Genomic DNA, 14,817 nt, shown 5'->3' on the forward strand with positions numbered 1-14,817 from the left:
TGGCCGGGCTGCGTGCTCGGATCAGGTTCTGGTATGGATTTTAGGGGGGACCCCATGCCGTTTTTTCGGTGTATGGGGTTCCCTTTAAAATCCATACCAGACTTAAGGGCCTGGTATGCCCCTCGCTCACCGCAATAGGAAAATGTGTTTTTCCTATTGCAGCGAGCGCGAGATGCAATACCCTGCCCTTGCGTCGTATCTGGTCCGTCGGACCAGCATACAGACGAACGAGACGAACAGGCTTTCCATCAGGAACTGAGTCCGGCGGACTAAGATTTGAAACATGCTTCAAATCTAGGTACGGCGGACTTTTGGGTAAAAAAAAAGTCCGCCGGAGCCTACACAGGATGTACGTGGCATTCATTTCACTCAATGAGTTACTTGAGCAAAAGTTTGGTAGAAGAAAAAAACCCACAGTCTACTTTTTCCCACTATTTAGGCGTGGTGCTTTCTTGTGCATTTAGGATACTTTATTTTTCCCATTTTTTCCATTTTTATGTGTAATTGATGGTTATTGTGTACTGTTGCTTTTAAGATTTTTTTCTTTATTTACAAGGTGTGAGGTTTTTTTATGTATATACTTAGGGTCATTTAGCTTATTTTAGTTAGGGTTTTTGTATTTGTTTTTCTATTTTTCTCATTTTTTGTGTAATTGATCATAATTTTTCTTTCAATTAAACCTGCAATTTTGCACAGCCCTATTTATTAAGTTGAATTTGTATGGAATTTGTTAATAGCAACAATGTAACCCCTCACAACAACCCCCCCCAGCAAGAGTAGATCCACCCCAGCAACAATAGATCTTCCAGCAGCCAGCATCAATAGACTCTCCCATCAGCCAACAACAATAAAAGACCCCTCCTCCAACAATGGACCCCTTCCTCAACAGTAGATCTGTCCCAGCAACAGTTGACCCCCCAGCAACAATAGATTTCCCACCAGCAACAATAGTCGCCCTGCAGCAATGGATGCCTCCCAGTGACCATGGAAAACCCCGGCAGCGAGCCAAAATAGACCCTTCAGCACATCCCAGCACCCCTTGCCATTACATACGTTTAGTGCTGGAGGTCCTGCAACTGCGTTCCCCTGTGTTTCTGCATAAAAAAAAGCTGTGTGTGTGTGTGCATATATACTGTATGTCTCAAAATGTCCGAAAGAGACATGGACATAGCGTTATACATTCATTTAGCAACAATATAAGCATTATAGGATTGACTGATACCAGTGAATACCAACCAACAAAAGAATACTGATCATTCACAATTAGAGGACATTTTCAGGTTACCATTGTCAATCAACTTTCAGCCTCAAAACAACTGACTGGACCAATACAGCCTACCACCATGAATAAAATAAATTCCTCGAACATGGGACTTTAAAGGGGCCTAATAATACAGTGCATATACTGTACAATACTGTTAAAATTCCATCAGTTTATTCCATTCATAAAAGCATTAAAACATGTGGGACCTCCAGGCTCCTGGTTCCAATTTTGGTGAAAGGTAAATGATATTGCTAAGATATTTTTTGATATTTTAATTTATTAGTTTTTGAATTAATATTGATTTTTTTTGTAGTATCACTGAAACGACATGCTGTCAAACAAGCTGAATATGTACAATTTCTATGCACAATATGTCTGTGTATATAAAAAAGAAGCTATGCTGAACAAAGTACGGCATGTGTTTTAATGTTTTTATGAATGCAATAAACTGATGGAATTTTAACAGTATTTTATATGCACTGTATTATTAGGCACATTTAAAGTCTCACGTTTAAGGAATTCTCTGTTATTCATTTGTAATTGTACCTATCCAGGCAACCTTGGCAATGTACGTATATACTGTATAAAGTTCTACAGACTACCACCATTTCATGGTTTCAACAGAAACAGTTGATGGAAGATTTCTTCACGTTAAAAGTAGTTGGTATTGACTGAAAAGTGCTTTGTGTGTGACCAGTATTGTCAGTGCTATATTCATGCACAATGTCCTGCAGCCAAAAAAACTAAGTGCTGGTAATATCTGTGCTAACACTCCTACAAAAAATGCAAATGCATATTCACATCTACTCCCTGTACTGCTTCCAGGCAGAAATATTCTCCTCCATCTGGGAATTAAAACTTTCTCCTCCTTCCAAACAATAATGCTATTCTCCAGCCTGCTGTGTAAATGGGAATAGAGACAATAACGCGGACGTGAGTTCTTTTAATGCGGCCTATATTTTTGACATTCTTACAGAAAAGCCAACATCTGCATCAAAACCAGAGTTACCACCTATGGTATTCATAAAGTGATGGAGCGAGGGACTATAACACACTATGCCAGTAGAGGAGTGATTTCCTACCTGCCAGCAATACAGTAGAGTCTATTCTACACTATTTTTAACCACTTCCATAGAGTTCCAGAAAATGTTTCTCCTTTCCAAAGTCTCTTCTAGGTTTTGTAGTCTACAATAAAATATTATATATCATTTTTGGGGGGACAGATAGGGCTTCAATTTTGTAGCAAGTTTGGATGCATCTATTTTTAATTTCGTGGTTTTTATTAGGAATAAATAGTAAAAAAATGGAAAAAAATTCTTGTAATTTTCCCCCCCATAATTTCACAGGTCTGTGATGGCTAAAAATTTGAATCACATTATATCTATTTATGTGAACATTTGATGCTTGGACAGTGAACACAAATGTCACCCAAATCAATCAATGTCATTGTTATCTAGGTCTAGGGGACTTTTGTTAAAGTAAATTTACTTACATGGTCCTACGCTCCTCCGCGCTACTAAACTCATCCCCACAGTGTCTTTTCCCCCCACACTCCAGCAGTTTAAAGCGGTTGTAAACCACCGATGTTCAAAAAAAAAAAAAAAAAACCCTGCAAGGCAATGGCATAGTGTGCTAGTATCATTGCATACTAGCAATAGCAAATCATTAAATACTTACCTTGGAACGAAGCCCTCCAGTGCTGTAAAGTCACTGCTGAAAGAGCTGACATGTTCCCCCTGTATGTCTCTTGGGTTAGCGAGCTCCGGCTATGTGATTGGCTGGAGCAGCGATGACGTCACTCCAGCGCATGTGCCCGGGGGCCACCCCATTTCCGGCATGGGCTCTGAAGGTCCTGTAAGCCATGCTGTGTTTATTAACTCCTAACTTCATAGAGCATCATGACGGGGTTAATTAACACTGCCACTGGCCACTAATGCAGCAATAAGGGGTTAATTAGCACTACCTCTGTCCACTAATGAAGTATGAAGGGGTCATTAAAACTGTCACAGGTCTGTAATGCAGTACCAGGCTTAATTAACACAGTCAATGGTTGCTAATGCAGCAGTGGCCAGTGGCAATGTTAAATAACCCCTTTGTATTGCAACATGAAGTGGTCAGTAAACACTACCACTGACCAGTAACGCAGCATGATAGGATTAATAAACACTACCACTGACCGCTAATGCAGCATGAAGAGGTAAATAACTGCCACTGGTCAGACATGTCATTTCCACTCCTGAATCCAGGAAGTCAGAGAATATGTTCAAGTTATTTAAGTCAAAGATTTCTATCGCTTCAGTTTCTTCATCCACATCTTGGTGAGGTCTTACTAGTGAATGCAGCCATAAAGCATCTACTGCCTTGTTGCTCTCTCCGGGGTTATAATGCAAGGAGAATTCAAGCTTCAAAGGACAGACTGCCCTCCTGAGTGGCAAGTTTAGTGATATACCAATAGATTGTGGTAAGAGATTGCTTAGTTCATGGAAGAGGACAGACATCTATAATGGTAACATAATTCCTGTGCTTATGGTCCACATAAAAGAGAGAGGTGGCCTCCTTCTTCCTCACTAAAATTATTAGAGCTGTCCATAGTATCTTAAGCCTTGTACACACGGTACGATTGTTGGCAGGGGATTGTCTGTTGACAGACTGTTGTCCTAAAATCCTAAATCTTAGTACGTTCCTTTTGACAATTGTTGTTCAACTTTAAGGCCAACAAATGTTGGATGGCAGGCTAGTAAATTTTCGGCTGACAACGGTTTGACGTCAGATTTTCGTGTGGTCAGTACACAAATCTGTCACATAATAGTCGAAAGTACAAACACGCATGCTCGGAATCAATGCTCACCAAACACGAAATTAGCAGAAGGGGCCCAAAGGGTGGTGCTCAAGCTGAAATTCCTCGAAGTATGTCACTACATTCGTCTTTGTGGCACGACAATTGTGTACTGTTAGACAAGATCCTGGCACACGCCCTTTTGACAAAAAACAGACGCTCGGTTGGCCAACAATCGTACCATGTATACGAGGCTTTACTCTCTTCGATCACCCCTTGTTGCAACATCTGATCTAGTATCTGCTTGACTTCTTGGTAGGGGTGTGCAGGTATACTTCAATATCTTTTCCAGTTGGTGAGAGATCTTTCTTGTGGGTATCTTGTATTCAATTCCATTGCTAAAGCCTAGGTCATGGTCCCTCAGTGAGATCTAATTGCTTCTTCTAACTGGTAACGTTTGCTCTCCTGTCCGCTTTCAGCTTGTTATTGCTGACCAGTCTTGCTACATAGTGATGATTAGATTAGCTCTATGTGCCCTAACTTGGGGCCAATCACATTCATGATTAGGTAGCAGGTGTAGTGGAGGAGTCTTGATGCTACAGATTCCAAAGAATACAGTACCTTGTCAACCACAAACCTCAGTCCCAAATTGAAGCTTGGCAATACCAGCTTTTTTCCCAGATTTCCAAAGAGCATGCTGGACATAAAAAAGCCCGTAAAAGCCCAGTGTTCAAGAACTCCCCTGTTAGAGAGATTCACCCTTTCTGTTTGTCCTGTTTACCATTATGACTGAAAGTGAAAGTAGAAGAAAATCCCAAATTTTGGTTGCTCCCCAGGGTAAATCTTCCAATGGAGACACTAGTTCTGGTGACCCTGGTGAACACGAAGCTCCCATCACTTTAGATGGATTTGCTCACAGTTCCTGTTTTGGCTATAGAATAGGAAGTGAAGGGAAGTCTACTAATAGGATACAGATAGGAAGAATAAAACAAACTAACAAGGCATATAATCCTTCCTTATGCAATCTAAAATGAAAAAAAGAAAACGTATTGCCTTTAGCTCTACTTTAAAATATATAGAAGATGAAATACATGTTGAAGACAATGTGGCAGATAGAAAGCCCTGTTTATCCTAAAAACACTCCCAATATATGTCATAATTTCTGTATAATATTTCTGCATGAGTAATAACAAAGTTCTTGCTGAATTAATAGGCCTCGAGACGAAATATGTGAAAGGGCTCTAGAGCTCATCTACTTAAACAATATTTTAGCCTTTTATTAACCCTTTGGTAACGTTAAGTAGTTTATATTAACCCCTTCTAGAGCAGAAGTGGTTAAGACTTTGCACTTTTGTTTTGATGCACATGTATTAACTCACCTAAACTGAAAGTTCATTGAACTTTAATGGAAGAATTATATACAGTATATAAGTGAATAAAATTAGGATCTCTACTCTTAAAATATATATACAGTGTATATTTATATGTAAAAGAAGCCTGTGAGCTTTCTGGGCTAATCTGCTTGTTGTCTGTTATCCTGAGAGACGAGCAAATAAAAATATTCATATTCTCATGCCTCAAGCCTTTAATAACAAGCACAAGGCTTGGCATCACATGAGACTTGGAGGACAAAAGAACAGGAGCGTTGAGGCAATAAAGGACTTTCATTAATTAAAAGTAAATGGCACAATGAGTGCATAAATGAACAGGTTTTTTAATAGTGTAAAATGATAGTGATAGTAACTTATAAAGGCCAATCAAACTTAAAGTTGAACTGGGGAATAGTACTGCACCCATTAACACCAATGCTGAGATTATTCCTACATCCTCTGAAACCAATGCTGGGGTTATTACTGCACCCACTGACATCAGTACCGGGTTGTTATTTTTGCACCTGCTGACAACAATGCTGGGGTGATTACTGCACCCACCGGCATCAACACTGGGAGGTATTACTGCACACGCTGACACTAATGCTAGGAGTTATTACTGCACCCACTGGCACAATACTGGGGGTTATTGCTGCATCCACTGATGAGGGTTACTGCTGCACCTGCTGACACCAATGATGAGGGTTATTACTGCATCCTCTGAACCCAATGCTGGGGGTTATTCCTGCACCCACTCATCAATTCTAGGGGCCATTACTGTACCCACTGCTACCGATGCTAGGGGCTATTACTATACCAACTAACACTAATTCTAGGTGTTATTACTGTACCCACTAACAATAATGTTGGGGGCTATTACGGCAGTCACTGGCACCAATACTGGAGGTTATTACTGCACCCACTGACACAATGCTGAAAGTTAGTACTGTACCCACTGACACCAATGCCTGGAGTTATTACTTTACCTACTGTCACCAATACTGGGAGTTAGTAATATACATACCAATGCCATGATTTGTTATTGAACACACTGACACCAATGCTGGGAGTCATTACCAATGCTGGGGTTTATTGCTGTACTGACTAACACTAGGGGTTATATACAGTGCCTTGAAAAAGTATTCATGCCCCTTGAAATTCTCCACATTTTGTCATGTTATAACCAAAAACAGAAATGTGTTTTATTGTGATTTTATGTGATAGGTCAACACAAAATAGCACATAATTGTGAAGTGGAAGGAAAATGATAAATGGTTTTCAAAATTTTTTACAAATAAATATCTTTAAGGGTGGCGTGCATTTGTATTCAGCCCCCTGAGTCAATACTTTGTAGAACCACCTTTCGCTGCAATTACAGATGCAGGTCTTTTTGGGGATGTCTCTACCTGCTTTGCACATCTAGAGAGTGACATTTTTGCCCATTCTTCTTTGCAAAATAGCTCAAGCTCTGTCAGATTGGATGGAAAGCATCTGTGAACAGCAATTTTCAAGTCTTGCCACAGATTCTCAATTGGATTTAGGTCTGGACTTTGACTGGGTCACATGAATATGCTTTGATCATAACCATTCCATTGTAGCTATGGCTGTATGTTTAGGGTCGTTGTCCTGCTGGAAGGTGAACCTCCACCCCAGTCTCAAGTCTTTTGCAGACTCTAACAGGTTTTCTTCTAAGATTGCCCTGTATTTGGCTCCATCCATCTTCCCATCAACTCTGACCTGCTTCCCTGTCCCTGCTGAAGAAAAGCATTCCCACAACATGATGCTGCACAAGTTTCACGGTGGGGATGGTGTGTTCAGGGTGATGTACAGTGTTAGTTTTCTGCTACACATAGTGTTTTGCTTTTAGGCCAAAAAGTTCAATTTTGGTCTCATCTGACCAGAGCACTTTCTTCCACATGTTTGCTGTGTACCCCACGTGCAGTGGCGTCGGGAGGGGGGGCTGACGGGGCTGGAGCCCCGAGTGTGCCCCCAAAAAGCCCTGGGTCTCGATAGCCCTAAATTCATTATTAGCCCCGAGTTTCCACAGGCAACAGGGAATGATATGCCGATTATCCAGCGTGGCCGAGTGACGTACAAAAAGCGATCAATGTAAGTGTCAGGAGGGTCAATGTATGTGTCAGGGGGTCAATGTATGTGTCAGGGAGGTCAATGTATGTGTCAGGGGGATCAGTGTAGGGGTCTGGTAGGTCAGTTTAGTGGTCAGCATGGATGGGCACTGGTGAGCCAGGCCGCAACCAGCAAGTGAGCCTAACCCCCCTACGCCGATGCTACCGGGCTTGGACTTCGGGCTGAAGCCCCTGGTCTTTTTCACACCTAGCAACGCCCCTGCCAATGTGGTTTCTCGCAAACTGCAAATGGGATTTCTTATGGCTTTCTTTCAACAATGGCTTTCTTTCAACAATGGCTTTCTTCTTGCCACTCTTCCTTAAATGCCAGATTTGTGGAGTGCACAACTAATAGTTGTCCTGTGGACAGATTCTCCAACCTGAGTTATGGATCTCTGCAGCTCCTCCAGAGTTACCATGGGCATGGGCCTCTTGGCTGCTTCTTTGATTAATGCTCTCCTTGCCCAGCCTGTCAGTTTAGGTCTACAGCCATGTCTTGGTATTGTCTTGTCTCACATCTCCGTGAGATGTTCAAAGCTTGGGATATTTTTTATAACCTAACCCTGCTTTAAACTTCTCTGACCTGTCAGGGATAACACCTGGTGTGCTCCTTGGCCTTCATGATGCTGTTTGTTCACTAAGGTTCTCTAACAAACCTCTGAGGGCTTCACGGAACAGCTGTATTTTTACTGAGATTAAATTACACACACATTATTTACTAATTAGTTGACTTAAGGCAATTGGTTCCACTAGATTCTAGTTAGGGGTATCAGAGTAAAGGAGGCTGAATACAAATGCAGGCCACACTTTTCAGATATTTATTTGTAAAACATTTAAAAAAACATTTATCATTTAACTTCCACTTATGTGCCACTTCATTTTAGTCTATCACATAAAATCCCAATAAAATAAATTTACGTTTTTGGTGGTAACATAACAAAATGTGGAAAATTTCAAGGGGTATGAATACTTTTTCAAGGCACTGTACCCACTGAAACCAATGCTGGGGGTTATTACTGCAGCCACTGACACCAGTGCTGGGGATTATTATGGCACCCAGTGACATCAATGTTGGGGGGTTATTATTGCACCCACTGACACCAATGCTGGAGTTAATTTCAGATGCCGAGATTTCTAATGGTGGCCATGAGTGCAAAAAAGATGCTCTTTAGACCGCCTTACTGAATAAGACTTTTAGTTAGCCCTAGATCTGTGCACATATGTGTAAGAAGATTGAAAAATGCCTAATCCTGCTTCAGATGAAAGACACGTCTGTATTTCTTCATAATCATGCAATTTTTTATTTCATTTTTTTTCAAAAATTTCGTTTTTATTTCTTGTTAACTTTTTTACTGTTAGGTTTACTTGTAGAGAAAGGATCATCCTAGACAATCAGCCAGCGGCTGAATACAGGGACAGTGTCTCAGACTAAAGACATTTTTTGGAATTCTGCAGGAGTTCTTTGACCAAATGATTTTCATCCTTCAGCCTTGCATCTGCAAAGCAAATAAACATATAACATAGTTTGAAAGGCATCATAAAGAATTCTTTTAAACACCAATAAAGTACACAAAACTCGTAAATCACCCTCCATCACTGCCTTGGAGAATAGATTCCTGCAGAGCCAAAACGGGATTTTGTCACACTTTGCATGCAAATAAAATTGACTTTGATGTACAGACAACGCTACTATACCTTTCTTCCCTGTAGTTATCCTTTTGAAAAAATCCTCTGTTTTGTTAACAAAATGTATATACAGTACATGACTACTACAATTCACTATGAAATTGAATTTGAATGAATATTACTTTACTTTAATTAATATTTACAATCAGCCGGCCGTGATACAATACATACTTGGTTCATAGCTTCTTGTATTAACTAAATTAGTCCTCTATAGACTACAGAACAATTACTCTATGTTGTGAAGATGAGGAGAGTGGCGGAAGATTACCAATAGAAAACAGGGCAGTGCTAATACCATATTTTGCTGTTTCAGTTCAGGCAAGAATTGTCAATTCACAACAGGACATTCGAAGCTGAGTGCATTTCTAGTAGATCTACAGTTATTTGTGTGTACTTACAGAGTCTTTTTGTTGTGAAACTTTGTCCAGGCTTTGCATATTCCGGACAAGCAGTAAAAAAAAAAAAACAGAGGCAGTGAAACCTTAGTTTTTCCCTTTACCTTTCACTGCATGTTATTTGCACTCCATTTTTTTAAATCTTTTTATTGGTTTTAATGCCACAGACATGTAACCAACATACAAACACAAAAAGAATAAAACACAGCGACCCACACAGGGGTGTTACAACAATGTCACCTGTCCGGAAGAGAGGTAATGAAAATACAGAGTGGGACACCATAAAAAAGAAATAGGTGAGGCTCTTATAGGTCATTATGCAGTGGAATAAACATTCCAAATTAACCCACATAAGCTATATAGCTAGTGAAATGAGCTCCGACAGTGAGCTGAATGTTACCTAGGTAGCATGGTAAAGAAGTGGCATAGCAAATTATAGACATTGTTAGGCCGTTGACGGCTCAGCTAACCATTTAGACCAGATCTTGTCATATTTTTTGGGACAGCCTCTATTAGTGTATGTGTCTTTATAAAGGGGTAAGCTATTATTGACTAGTTGTTTCCAGAGGATTGTAGGTGGGGGGCTTGGTTTTTTCCAGTAGAGTGTGATGTTTTCCTGGCATAGAATAAGAGTAAACCAACTAGAGTACGCCCTGCCACTGTGGGGATTAGATGTTCAACAAGTCCTAGTAAACAAACTGACATGGAGGACCGCAATGGTATCGCACTGACCAGCTGTATCAATGAGAGTACATCTTCCCAGAATCCAACCACGACTGGACAGGTCCAGAAGATATGAGTAAAGTCCCCCGGTGTCCCTCCACATCGCAAGCACTCTGGAGGAGCGTTGGGGTTCATTTTATTTAATCTATAGGGTGTAAAGTAAGCGCGATGCATCACTTTAAATTGGATCAGTCACAGAGAGAGACTAGGGACCGAAATGGAAAGTCCCATATATCGCCCCAGTCATCATTATCTAGTTCAGGGATATCTTGTTGCCTCCTGGCCCTAAGGCCCTCTAGGGCCGGTCTTCTATCAGATTAGGAGTCCCGTCTGGATTGGTAACGGAAGTGATGTTCCGTCGCCGCCATCTTGCTACACCCCGCACTCCTCCACAGTAAGGATACACCGAGAAGGGGGCCAGCGGACATCTTGTTACACCCACCGGAGTTTTGCATTGCACGGTTATTTTTTTTTAGTTTTGCACAAGCCCAGTCCATGAACAGGGCGAGGAGGAGTTCATAGACCAAGAATTGCTTGCTCCAGCATGACCAATTCTGTCACATGCCTTTGCTCCGTGAGATCCGTGAGAATAATCCTGATGATTTCAGGAATTTTCTCAGGATGACAGACCCCGATTTTCACAGTTTGTTGGCTTTGCTGACCCCTTATATCAGCAGGCAGGATACCTGCATTCGGCAAGCCATCGGCAAGCAGAGGCTAGTCACCACGTTGAGGTACTTGACGACGGGGAGAAGCCCGCAGGACCTCAAGTTCTCGACAGGCATCTCCCCCCAGGCTCTGGGGATCATTATTCCAGAGACCTGTTCTGCCATCATCCAGGTCCTGCAGAAGGACTATATTAAAGTACAATTTATCCTTTAAAATCTCATTATATGTATTTAATGTTTGCTAATGTATTGTCTTTCTTTCATCATTCCCTAATTATCATGATTGTAATATGCTGTGAATGTCCCCTTTGTCCTCATGCATGTTGGAATTTTTTAAGTTTGTTTTTTGTCCTTCATGCATATTTGCCTTCACTTACCTCCCCAGCATGCTATGCTGGGCCTATATCCACCTAGTCAGCTCCATAGTAGTGCTTTACCCTAAACACCCCCTAAAATGTGTACAAATGTTATTTGTGTCCTTAAATTCATGCAGAGTACCAGAGGCTTTTTTTGGGGGTCCTAAAAACATTTGGAACCCTCCCTCCCCCCAACCGCTAACTCAGCTGATACCAATCCTCTATCTGCCAAACCCATACACACTATACCTACCTCTTTTGTGTTCAGATTTATGGATAAATTCACCAAAGCATGTAGTGCAAGGGCCTGCCCGAATACTTTTAAATGGTACTGTTTAAAGTTTTTGTATCCTATTATTATCTTGATAGGTAATTGCAGAATGTAAAAATGTGCTCCAATTTGTACAGTGTGTTGCCAATAGTGTAAGTAAGGAGGGGCTGGCCAAAGTAATCCACATTATTTATGCATTAATCTCTCAATGAAGTGGAGAGGGTTACCTGTCCAAAACATCTCCGCCCCCCTAAATTTTTTACAATGGGCCATCAGAGGGGGTGAGGAATGGGTCTGATAGGTGGACCTTAAACTTTTGTCTTTAAATACTCCCTAAAATAAATGTTATAGTGATTTTGGCCAAGAATGTTTGTGTCTCATTTGCTTTCAATGTTTATGTGCAAAATTACAATTTTTTTTTCTTGTTTGACTCAGCAGTTTCCTTCCACGCCACAGGAATGGCAGACTGTGGCCTCCCTCTTTGCCACCCATTGGGACTTTCCCAAATGCGGAGGGGCAATTGATGGGAAACACGTCCACATCATCCCACCCCCCATCTCGGGGTCATACTATTACAACTACAAGGGGTTCAATAGTATTGTGATGGTGGTGGTGTCGGCTACTTACGAGTTCCTGTATGTGGACGTGGGGAAGAATGGCCGGATGTTGGATGGTGGAATCATCGCCCAGACCAAGTTCTACAGGCGTCTCCAGAATGGCAGTTTTGGCTTGCCACCTCCTGAAGACAATGTGGAAGGACTCCCATTCGTCTTCGTTGCGGATGAAGCATTTGCGCTGGGGGACCATCTTATGTGACCATTCCCTATGAGGACCCTCACCCCGGACCAGAGGGTTTTTAATTACCGGCTGGCCAGAGCCAGAAGAATGGTGGAGAACACATTTGGAATAATGGCCAGCCAGTTCCGCCTCTTTCTTACACCCATACACAAAAAATAAACTCAATCACATCATCCTGTCTTGCTGTGTTCTCCACAATTTTTTAAGGAGAAATTCTGTGAACTATGCTGCCTCAGTTGGGCCTGAGGCCAGAATTCTGAATGAACCAACCCTGACGGCGCTGGAAACTGGCCGTCCTGGCTTGCCCTCCCAGAGTGCCCGCGAGGTCCGTTTAAGATACCTCAAAAACTTTGCGGGTAGGGGGGCCATCGATATGCCAGACAGTGTCTGAGACGTTTTTAAAATAAAAATATATTTGAAACTGAACAAATATTTTATTTGATTTACTGCTTGGCTTTCTTTTAGCTGTCTACTCGGTTATCTTTTAATGGAATTTTTTTTTGGCCTTTTTCTTCAACAGTGCAAACAACATTTCTTTGAGACATGGGGTGACAATCTCTTCTTCAGCTAACTATTATTATTATGTTGTGGGTCTGCTACACACACACCTTGTTTTTGTTGTTAATGTATGTAATGCATTACTGACAAAAATATTCATCATTTTCAGCACCATGACCGAAATTTGGGGAGTCATGAAAATGGCGTGATTGTGTAAAATTATAAAGCACTGTTGGGTGTTATTTACTAAAGAAAAATCCACTTTGCACTACAAGTGCACTTGAGACTGCACTGAAACTGCACTCGTAGTGCAAAGTGGATTTGCCTTTAGTAAATAACCCCATTGTCACTGATAAAAACAACTTTACTTCAAAAACTGCTTTTGAGCATTGAAAGAAGAAGCCACACATTGGGGGTTATTTACTAAAGGAAAATCCACTTTGCACTGCAAGTGCACTTGGAAGTAAAGACGCTGTAGATCCCAGGGGGGGACATGCAAGGAAAATAAAAAACAGCATTTTAGCTTGCACATGATTGGATGATAAAATCAGCAGAGCTTCCACTCATTTCAGATCTACCCCTTAGATTTAGAGCGAATGCACTTCCAAGTGCACTTGCAGTGCAAAGTGGATTTGCCTTTCGTAAAAAAACCCCATTGTTCATTATCAAACTTTTTACAATCACATATGCGTTTATAAAAGGGTTTTTGAACAAACCAACATGTTTGTTGTATAACATTTTTTTAGGTCACATTAAGTTGAAATCGCCTTTTATAGGTAAAACAGGAATGTTTTAAACCTTAAAACAATACACAACTCTGGAACTTACAAAGTTCAACTTTTATAAAGTGAGGGCAATATCAGACATGAGTATGTACAAACTGTGTTTGATATTGCCTTCATCAGATGGGGTGATGTCACCCCTGTAAAAGCCAAATTTTGAAGATGCACACAAATTGGGATTCAAAATGGAGATTTCCCTCCTGATCCCATGCCTAATGTCAACATGTGCTAGCTCCCATCATGGGGGATGAATGGACGTGTTTTGGAAGTGCAACCCCTTCCTCTCACCTACTTTATTATTGAGGAAGGGGTTGCACCCACAAAACGCGTACATTGCTCTTCCGTGATGGCAGATAGCACATGTTGACACACTGTGTGCATCTTCAAAATTTGGTTTTTAAAATATGTAAAAAACTAGTCATAAAAACAAAACTAAACAAGAAAAAAGTTAGGGATTCCTGGGTGTTTTAGATTCTCCCTTAAACATCAATGATGTTCTTAATTTTGTTTTGAACATCATTGATGTTTTCCTTTAGGTTTTCTAAATCCCTATTGCACCCCATCATCTCCCCGATGAGGATCTGGGCACTTTCACTGGTGAAATGGCCTTCTTCCACAACATCCCCATCACCTAAAAAAATAAACACCATGTATAATAAATATGCAGGCATACATCTATTACCTGAAGCTGTGGTCGCAGACACTCACCGGTTGTGGTGACAATTTCTCCAATTTCAACAACGTCTCCCTCCTCCTCCTCTGGTTGGGTTTGGGGGATTTCCCCTTCTTCCTGAGGTGTGGAGTCCCTGGTGTCCTCTGATGAGTGGTGTCCTCCGAGTCTTTTCTCCCCCCATGTGAAAAAAATAGGTATACTTAGCACACAGATATTTGAGGCCAGAAATAGGAATATGAAACATTGCTTGGAAGTGGGGTACAATTGTCTGTTTTGGCAGAATTCCAAGCAGAAGAATTTTTTGTTTGACCTTTGTAAAGCTGGAATACTTACCTGTTTTGTGCAAGCTTCACAGATGGAGACACCCCTATAGTATTCACTGGAGCACCTGTGTGGGAACCGCTAATAAAAAGTTTGTTCTGTGTCCCACA

The sequence above is a fragment of the Aquarana catesbeiana genome, linkage group LG01 (genome assembly GCF_042186555.1).
Source record: "Aquarana catesbeiana isolate 2022-GZ linkage group LG01, ASM4218655v1, whole genome shotgun sequence".
NCBI lineage: Eukaryota > Metazoa > Chordata > Amphibia > Anura > Ranidae > Aquarana > Aquarana catesbeiana.